Genomic DNA, 10,747 nt, shown 5'->3' on the forward strand with positions numbered 1-10,747 from the left:
ATTATTAGCAAATGCTGTTGTAGGTATATTTATTTAAAAGATTAACTCACCTCATTTTGGGGACATCAACACAGAACCTTTACAGACAACTACTTTTTATAATAAACGTATATCAATTTATATCTAAAAATTCCATAAAAGTGCTTATAAACTAAGAAATGTTTTGCAACCCTTTAATCAGCAAATAATTGCATATAAGGATATGGTTCTTTGCTGAAAGATGTCAATCAGAAGTTGAATCTTTAATATGCTTTTCCAGAATCAATTTTTAACGTAGAATGAAGTGACTATGAAACCGATACATTTATTATATACACAAATAGTTTAATTTAAAAATAATCGTTTAAATTCTGTACCTAAATAAAAAAAATACTTCACAACAGAATTAGACGCAAATGCGAAGATCTCGAAGATAACCAATTTGGTTTTAGAAATGCTATTGGAACTAGGGAGGCACTTTTTGAACTAAATATCCTACAAAAATGGCGTGATCAAAGAAAAGATGTATTTGCATGATTCGTGGGCATCGAGAAGGCATTCGATAAAGTACAGCATGTATAATTAAAATTAATCTATATGCTAAAAAATGTAGAAAGTGATGCTTAAGATATTCGTGTCATTAAAAATATGTCTGGAGTCAAACTTCTAACGTTAAAATTGGAGATTACGACGAAATCTCCATACAACGTCGAGTCAGACAAGGTTGCATTGCAGTGGCGGCTGGTCAGAGGAGGTAAGGGAGGCTTAGCCTCCCCATACATTTTTTACACATCCTACACTGTTTTGTTTACTTGGCTATTTTGCTTCGCGTTAGAGATATCGGAAAAACTTATTTGAACATGTTGTTCCAAATAATGTTCTAACCCCACATACCAAATTTCATCACAAAATTCGCACTTTTAGTTTTTTCATTATTTGTAGTCAGGATCCTAAAACTGGAGCGGAGGCTGCTGGCCGGAAAATCTCACTTGCTAATGCTCCGCGCAGCCCAGCAGCGTTTACGGAGACCCGGTCTCCTTAGAGCTGCATTTTTAACGCACACGCTGTCCGGAGATTGAGCAAGGGCGGTTGATCGGCCAGCAGCCTCCTCTGCAATATTAGGATCCTGACTACAAATAATGAAAAAACTAAAAGTGCAAATTTTGTGATGAAATTTGGTACAGTAGGAAAAATTAAAGAATACCCATGAACGAACATATAAAACACGCTGTATTTTCCTGTCACCGTGTCACACAAAAAATTGGCCAGCGCAAGTACATGTAATAATTATTGTTACATGTACTTGCACTGGACAATTTTCTTGGTGACACGGTGACAGGAAAATACAGCGTGTTTTATATGTTCGTTCATGGGTATTCTTTCATTTTTCCGACTGTATGTGGGTTTAGAATAATATTTGGAACAACTTGTTCAAATAAATTTTTTCTATATATGTAATGCAAAGCAAAATATCGGTAATTTACCGTGTTTTAGGATTCGCAGTAAGCCGCTTTTAGAATTAAAAAATTCAATTGAGTATCTTAAAAAATGTGAACCTTCAACCTGTATGGACTGCAAAAATTCAAATCTGTATTTATTTTGATATGCATATCTACTTATAGAGATAGAATTGTTAACAAATAAACGACACAAACTTTGGAATACGCTTTTACAATTTGACTAATTATTTTTAAAATGATATGATATTATGAATAATGATCCACCACTGTTGCATTGTGTCCTCAAGATTGTTCAATGTTTATATGTATCAATCGGTTTTAAAACGTCTTGCGACGTTGTCCGATGCCTAATTTCCATGACACTCTATCATCCCATTGGCCCTCTCTAAGATCTCTTGCGCTCATCGCCTTCGTTACTCCCTCTCTCCAAGATTTCTTGGGTCTTCCTCTCTTTCTGCGGTTTGGTGGTACCCATTGCATAATTATTTTAGGGAGTCTTGAGTTATCCATCCTCTGGACGTGTCCGTACCATATCAGCTGTTTTCTTTCTATGTCTGTTGTTAGAGAGCCGTCAACCCCCGTTCGCTGTCTTATCTCATCATTACGTATTCTCTCTGCGTGACACTCCTACTGATCTTCTAAAAGCGTCCATTTCTACTGCCTCCAGTTTTCTTCTGTTGTTTTCGGTTATCCGCCAAGTTTCTGCTCCGTACAATAGACTGCTTTTAATAAGAGATTCGTAGATATTGTGTTTTCTTCTTTTTCCTATTTCATGATTCCACAGTACGCTGTTTAGACAACCTATTGTTTTTCTGGATTGTGTTATTCTTCTCTTTATTTCTTCATCATCTTTCCCCGTTGTGTCAAAAACGATTCCTAGATATGTGTAATGGTCGCAGGGCATGATGATTTCATTATTTTCTAATGTGATGTTCGATAGTTCGGTACCTATTGGCAGGTATTTTGTTTTTTCTGTATTAATTTCTAGTCCCCACTTTCTATATTCTTCTTGTAATTTCCTTGCCATGTACTCTAAATCATCTTTATCGTTTGCTATAACAACCTGGTCATCAGCAAACTGCAATGTATATAAGCAAATCTCTCCAAGGTCTACGCCCATGCCTCTGCATTTTCGTTTCCACTCTTTCAATGCTTTTGCAACATATATTTTAAATAAGGTCGGTGATACACAACACCCCTGACGTAGACCTTTATTAACCAGGAAGCTTTGCGATAATCTGTTTCCAGTTTTTATTTGTGATGTTGACCCTTCATACAAATTTCTTAAGGCTTTTATTAAGGTGACACTAATATTCGTCTGTCGTAACACGTTCCAGAGTTTGTTTACAGGAACTGTATCGTACGCCTTCTGCAAGTCAATAAACATGAGGTGGGTTTCTTGATTTGTGCTTAATTTTTTTTCTATTAGTTGTTTGAGGCAGAAGATATTATCAGTACCGCTTCTTCCTGTTCGAAAACCGGATTGTTCTTCTTCCTCTTGGTCTTTGTACTCCTTCTCAATGCGGTCTCTAATTATTCGTCCATACAAACGGCTGAATGTACTAGTCACTGATATCCCTCTATAGTTTTCACATTTAAGCTTATCTCCTTTCTTATGGATCGACGAAATATAAGCAATTTTCCACTCGTCGGGTACGGGAGAACCATTTATAAATTGATTTATGCACCAAGTGACGGTTTCAAACAATTTTTGTGATCCACATTTTATTAGTTCGGCTGGGATATCCCCTGGTCCTGGAGACCTACCGTTTTTAAGTTCTTATATAGCTTTTCTAATTTCTGTCACTTGTATTGTTATATCTTCTCCTTCAATGTTAACCTCTGTTGGTGATTGAGTTAAGTATTCGTCCCTATTTTCTGTCAGTAGTTCCCCATAGTACTTTTCCCATTTTTGTGTGGATATTAGTTGAATGTTTGTGCTCTTCCTTTCGTTAGTTCTTATTTTATTGAGGAACTTCCATGTTTCTGTACATTTTCTGCCTCCCAGGTAGGTATTAATTTCCTGGCACTTCTTATCCCACATTTCTCTTTTTGCTTTTACTGTTGTTCTTCTTGTTATTCTTTTGAGTTCCAGGTATTCATCTCTATCTTTTTGTTGTTTACTGCTCAGCCATCTGATATACGCTTGCTTTTTCTCTTCTACGAGTGCTTCTATTTCTTTGTTCCACCATAGTTTTTCACTTTGTCTTTGAGTGTTAAAGCCGAGTGCTTCTTCTGCAGCTTTTTTAACGCTAACGACTACGTTTCTATATACCTCCTCTACTGTTGATGTTTCTGTTATATTCATTAGTTTGCCATCCAGTCTTTGTTGATATAGTATTCTTGTACTCTCTTGGGTCAAACTATCCAAATTATAACTTCTTTTTTCCAAAGTTTCTTCTTGTTGGGGTTGACAATTTGTTTGATTATGTGTTATTTTATATCTAAATGGACAGGTTACTTTTGATTTTACGACATAATGATCTGAATGAATTGTTCAATGTTTACTGGGACCAATTATTTAAAAGGACACTTGAGAGACAGCCATATGGAATAAAAATCAACGGGAAACTACTTATTATAATTAGATACCGAACGATACAATAATTCTGTCCGAAAAAATTTAAGGTCTTCAAATCCTGCTTGATCATATGCACGAAGTAGGAGAGGAAATGGGCATTAAAATAAACTCAAACAAAATCAAATTTGTAGTCTTCAGTAGTAACCCACATCCACACATCCAGATGCAGAGCTTCAATTATATGGAGTCCAAGTTGAACAAGTTCACAAAATAACACATTTGGGAACTGTCCAACTAGATCCAGATATAGAAATTAAACGCAGAATAGCAATGACTAAAACTACTTTTATGGAAACGAAGACGTTTCTTTGCAAAAATAATCTCAGTTTAGAACTAAGACAAAGAATGGTTAGGTGCTATGTTATTTATTTATTTATACGGGCAAGCCCAATTCGGTAATACATTAATAAGATATTGATAATTACAGTGTTGAATATATAAGAATAAAATGAGAGAGTACAAAACATTTAAAAAGACATGACAAAGTAAAATAATTACAAAACATTAATTACTAACAAATAACAAGGTTATGACATTGCTAAATATTTAATTTGGTTAAATGGTTCTTAAAAACATCAACAGAGTTACCAAAAAGTAAAAGGTCACCTAGGGAGTTAGCAAGTCTCAGTGTTCTAGGAACAAAAGTAAAATATGAGTAATTATATCTATGAAAAGAAATATGAAAGGTTTGAATTTGTCTTGTTGATCGTGGTGGAACAAACAACAATATTTTAGCAAGGAGTTCAGGGCAGTAATATATGCCATTGATAATATTAAACAATACTGTAAGATCTTTACGCTTCCTACGGACATCCAGAGAAGAGATATTCAAAAATCGTTCCATATCTGTATAATTATAATTGATGTGTTTTTTGAACCCAATATATCTAAGAAAATTATGTTGAACACTATCAAGTTTTTTCTTGAGGTGTAAATAATGTGGGGACCAAACTGGAGAACAGTAATCAAGGTGCGTCCTGACTAAAGAACAATAGAGCATTTTAATAGCGAACACGTTCGTGAAATCACGAGTTGTCCTTTTAACAAAGCCAAGCATTTTCATGGATCTTTGAGTAATATTGTTGATGTGATGGTTAAAGCTCAAGGAGGAATCAAGAACAACACCAAAATCTTTAATTGAGTCTACCGTATCCAATAATTGATCATTTATGGTATAATTAAATACTGATAAATGATGATTCCGACAAAACCGGATAATGTGACACTTGTTGACATTCAATTCCATCCCATTATCAAGACACCAGTTGGCTAAATTATCTAAATCTGATTGCAATGATATTGCATCATCTTGATTATTAATGATTTGATAACAGTTAAGATCATCAGCGAATAAGAGAGCAGAAGTGTTAGAGAAGCAGGTGACGATGTCGTTAATATACAGGTTAAACAAAAGTGGACCCAAATGAGAGCCCTGAGGTACACCAGAGGTTACTAGAAAAGTGTTGGAGTAATGATGATTAACCCTAACCTGCTGTGTTCTATTTGTTAGGTAACTGCCCAACCACTTCAACACAGAACCTTCTATGCCATATAATTTGAGCTTATGTAACAAAAGATCATGGTTCACCCTATCAAAAGCCTTGGAGAAGTCAGTATACACTGAATCAATCTGCAACCCCCTCTCCAAAGCTTCAGACAAGGTATCAACATAAAGCAACAAACTAAGTTCTGCTGATTTACCACAAGAAAATCCGAACTGTTGAGAATTTAGTATCCAAGAGCAGTCATAATTAAGGTAATCAGTAACAATACTCTCAAATACCTTGGAAATTGTGCCGAGAATAGAAATAGGACGATAATTCGTTATGTCAGCTTTATTACCTGCTTTGTAAATTTGAGTGACATAGGATAGTTTCCAAAAGTCAGGAAATTCCCCCAACTGAAGGGATTTATTAAAAATATGATAAAGCGGCCGAGACAGAATAAAAGAGAATCGTTTAAGAAAAATGGGAGAAATACCATCTGGTCCAGGTCCCTTATTGACATTAAGAGTTGAAAGTTTTTCGTATATTTTTGAAATTGGTATAATATAGGAAGATACACAGACCTTAGACTGTATTAAATTGTCATTATGCTTAAGAGTTTTATTACTAAAAACTGAAGAGAAATGGCTAGCAAATAAATTTGCAATATCGTTGCCATTAGAGGCTAGTGTATTGTTGAGTGACATTGAGACAGGCATACTATTATTTTCTTTCTTACTGTTTACAAATTTCCAAAAATTTTTTGGATTAGCTTGGATCGAAATCTCAGTTGAATGTATATAATTAGCATAACAATTTTTTGATAAAATTTTGCACTGAGCTCTAAGTTGACTAAAACCTGCATAACTCTCAGGAGACCTGTTACTCTTGTAAATTAAATGGACAGTCTTTTTTAGTCCTGTCGCCAGGGGGGGTACAACGGCCTCGTTAATTCAGATGGACTTACCCAAATTTTTTTTATGTATTTTGACCCGTAGAACACGAATTTTTTGGGTAACAGTTGATCCGGATGTCGATAAGATTGTTATAGACCAAGAACTTGAGGAATCAAATAACAGCGATTTTTGGCAAAACAAAACAATATTTTGTATTTTTTGGGTCATTTTAAGCAAAAAATATTTCTACAAGTTTTTTAGTAGGATGCACAGTTTTCGAGATAAACGCGGTTGAACTTTCAAAAAATCGAAAAACTGCAATTTTTAAACCCGAATAACTTTTGATTAAAAAATAAAATAGCAATTCTGCTTAGCGCCTTTGAAAGTTCAAGTCAAATTATGTCGGTTTTGATTATTTGCATTGCTAAAAATTTATTGTGTTATTGCTAAACAAAGCTACAAACAACTAGTGCGTGAGTGATGTTTCTATGATTTCTCATTTAAAATCGAACGAGTAGGTAGAATAGGTACTAGTGCAATCAAGACTATTTCTACGTTACATGCGTTAAAACGCATGTAAAAGCACGGGAAACCCTACGTGTTTATAGCTTTGTTAAACAATAAAAAAATAAATTTTTACCAATGCAAATAATCAAAACCGATATAATTTGACTTAAACTTTCAAATGCGGTAAGCAGACTTGCTATTTTATTTTTTAATCAAAAGTTATTCGGGTTCAAAAATTGCAATTTTTCGATTTTTTTAAAGTTCAACCGCGTTTATCTCGAAAACTGTGCATCCTACGAAAAAACTTGTAGAAATATTTTTTACTTAAAATGGCCCAAAAAATACAAAATATTGTTTTGTTTTGCCAAAAATCGCTGTTATTTGATTCCTCAAGTTCTTGGTCTATAACAATCTTATCGACATCCGGATCAACTGTTACCCAAAAAATTCGTGTTCTACGGGTCAAAATACATAAAAAAAACTTGAGTAAGTCCATCTGAATTAACGAGGCCGTTGTACCCCCCCTGGCGACAGGACTATTTTGTCACGTATTAATTGTGTAAGTTCACTAGAATACCAACCAGGAAATTTCTTTGTACAAACTTTTTTCAATGGAACATACATATTAAGCACACAGTAAAGAATATCATAGAAAGTACCTATCATCTCGGAAAGTTCTTTATCACTTATAAGACTGTCCCAATCAATTGCTTCTAAGTATTGATAAATGCAAGGAAGATTAGCTTTATGAAAATCATAGTAGTATTCACCATCACCTGCAGTAGTGTTTTGATCAAAGTGTAGCTGTAAGATAGTTTCAAGTGGAGGATGATATAAGTCTGGAGGAATCAATATATCAACTGCCGAGGTTATCACAAGCTCTTCTGATGAGAGAACAAGGTCTAGAATAGCGCCTCTAGAATTGACAATGTTATTTGATTGGAATAGATTATGAAGAGCACACATATTTGAGATAACACCAATCGCCTCCGTTTCTGCAAACGATGTATTAGGTTTAGCAGTTGCCGATGAGCATAAGTCTTCAAGTTCCCAATTAGCTGATGGCCGGTTGTAGTCACCAAAGAGGTATAAGTTAGAATTTGAATATTGTTCACCTATACTAATAAGCTGATCGAAGTGCACTTGGTACTTGTTAGGTGTAGACTTTGGTGGAATATACAATGCTCCCAAGATAAACTTACCACACAAGTGAACAAAAAGTTGCTCGGTATGTTTGGTCGGTACTGTTGTATGGAGCAGAAGTGTGGACGCTAAAAGTATCGATCATGGACAGAATTAAAGTATTATAAAAATGTGGATTCATAGACGGATGCTGAAGATACCTTGGACAACAAGAGAAACTAATGAAGAAGTACTAAGGAGGATCAATAAAGATAGAGAATTGCTAACGACTGTTAAACATCGGAAAATATTTTATCTGGGACATATAATAAGGGACAATCGATATAGAATACTACAACTGATCTTTAAAGGCAAAATAGAAGGCTGTAGAAGTGTAGGAAGAAAACAAGTTTCTTGGTTAAAAAACAGTCGAGAACGGACTAAGGTATCAAACGCAGGACACTTACTCCATAATATGGCAGAAGATCGAAAAGCCTTCGCAATGGTGATCGCCAACGTCGGATAATTCTGATTTGCACGTGAAGAAGAAGAAGTTCAAGAAAATAGTATGATCCTGAATAGCTATACCGCCATTTTGTTCGTAATATGATGGGTAATTGGTATTTTCAAAATTCTCCTAAGTAGCCACACCCCACACCTCAAACGCTTCTAGCTTTCTCATTAAGTCAACATTAACAGTCCAGGCTTCGACACAATAAAGAAGAATTGAGTGGACATAACATTTTACCATCCAATATTGGATTTGCGGATTGAGTTTTGGGTTAGTCAGAAGTTTCCTCATCTTCAAAAAAACTGCTCTTGATTGCCCTATTCTTGATCGAATTTCTAATTTAGATCTTCTGTAATTTAGACTCCTAAGTATTTCATTTTGTAAACTTGTTCAACATCTTTACTTATATGTAACCTACGTAATTTAGGCTTTAACCCATGCTGGAATTAAATCGGTCGTTTGAGAAACACAACATGCCCACAAAAGCATGATACTACACTCACCGGCACAAAAAACGGGCACCCCAAAAATGGGTAATTTTTAATGTCTTGTATTTCCTAAACCTGATATCCGATTTAAGTAATTTTTTAATATGTTATAGCCTTATTCTTTATCAATATCATTGTCATCAATGTACATTGTCATTATATACATGGTGTACGAATCAAACTGTGTTTTTTTCTCAAACTTTGGAGCACCCTGTGGAATGTTCTAGCTTTTATAAAATACTGATATTAAAACCCAACTATAGCCTCAGGTTTTCTTAACATTCTGTTTTTTGATTCATTCGCTTATGTTGGATAATAAAAAAGTTAGGCACTTTAACAACTACCCCTGTTTTTCGTCAATACAGGGTGTTTTTAAATAAGTACGGAAAACTTTAAGGGGTAATTCTGCGTGATAAAATAATGACAGTTTGCTTTATAAACGTATGCCCGCAAATGCTTCGTTTCCGAGATAGGGGGTGTTGAAATTGTTCTTACAAACTGACGATTTATTTATTGCTCTAAAACGGTTTGTGATATGCAAATGAAATTTGGTAGATTTTAAGAGGAAGTTATTGCGCATTTTTGGCATACAATTAAGAATTTTATATTCACCATTGGCGTGCATACGGGATATATCTAAAATGTTTATACCCGTATACACGCCAACGGCGCCAAAAAATGCGCAATAACTACCTCTTAATGTTGTTCTGAAGCTATTTCCTTGTGGCATTTTTATAATTAAGTATTTTTTATGGGAAATAAGCCACAATTTTACTAAAAAATGAATTTATTAACGTTTCGAAGCCCAAATCGGGTTTCGTTGTCAAATTTCCCATAGAAAATACTTAACTACCTCTTAAAATGTACCAAATTTCATTTGCATATCATAAACCGTTTTAGAGCAATAAATAAATCGTCAGTTTGTAAGAACAATTTCAACACCCCCTATCTCGGAAACGAAGCATTTGCGGGCATACGTTTATAAAGCAAACTGTCATTATTTTATCACGCAGAATTACCCCAGAATAAAGTTTGCCGTACTTATTTAAAAGCACCCTGTATTGACGAAAAACAGGGGTAGTTGTTAAAGTGTCTAACTTTTTTATTATCCAACATAAGCAAATGAATCAAAAATCAGAATGTTAAGAAAACCTGAGGCTATAGTTGGGTTTTAATTTCAGTATTTTATAAAAGCTCGAACATTCCACAGGGTGTTCCAAAGTTTTAAAAAAAAAACAGTTTGATTCGTACAGCCTTTATACAATGACAATGTACCTGTCTAGCAACAATATTATAACAGCGATATTGTTAAAGAATAAGGCTATAACATATTAAAAAAACTACTTAAATCGGATATCAGGTTTAGGAAATACATGTCATTAAAAATAGCCCATTTTTAGGGTGCCCGTTTTTTGAGCCGGTGAGTGTATAAATAACAAAGTTTTGCACAAAAGCAAAGTTGTGGAAAATTACAAAAAGCATCTCGGGGTTGCCGGGTTTCTCTTAATTCAGAAAAATTTCGCAACTTTCTAGGTTTCAAAACTTTTAATACTGAGTATTTTGTATTTCAGGTCATTGTATCAACTGTCATTTATTTCCTGTAGTTCGTTACTTCAAAATCTCGAACTTTTCAAATTCTCGGTCTAGAAAGCCGAGCGGTCTGTTCGAGTTGGCGCCCTCCTTCTTCTTTCCTTGTCGTACCTTCATATCACTCTATCT

The sequence above is a fragment of the Diabrotica virgifera genome, chromosome 3 (genome assembly GCF_917563875.1).
Source record: "Diabrotica virgifera virgifera chromosome 3, PGI_DIABVI_V3a".
Classification (NCBI taxonomy): Eukaryota; Metazoa; Arthropoda; class Insecta; order Coleoptera; family Chrysomelidae; genus Diabrotica; species Diabrotica virgifera.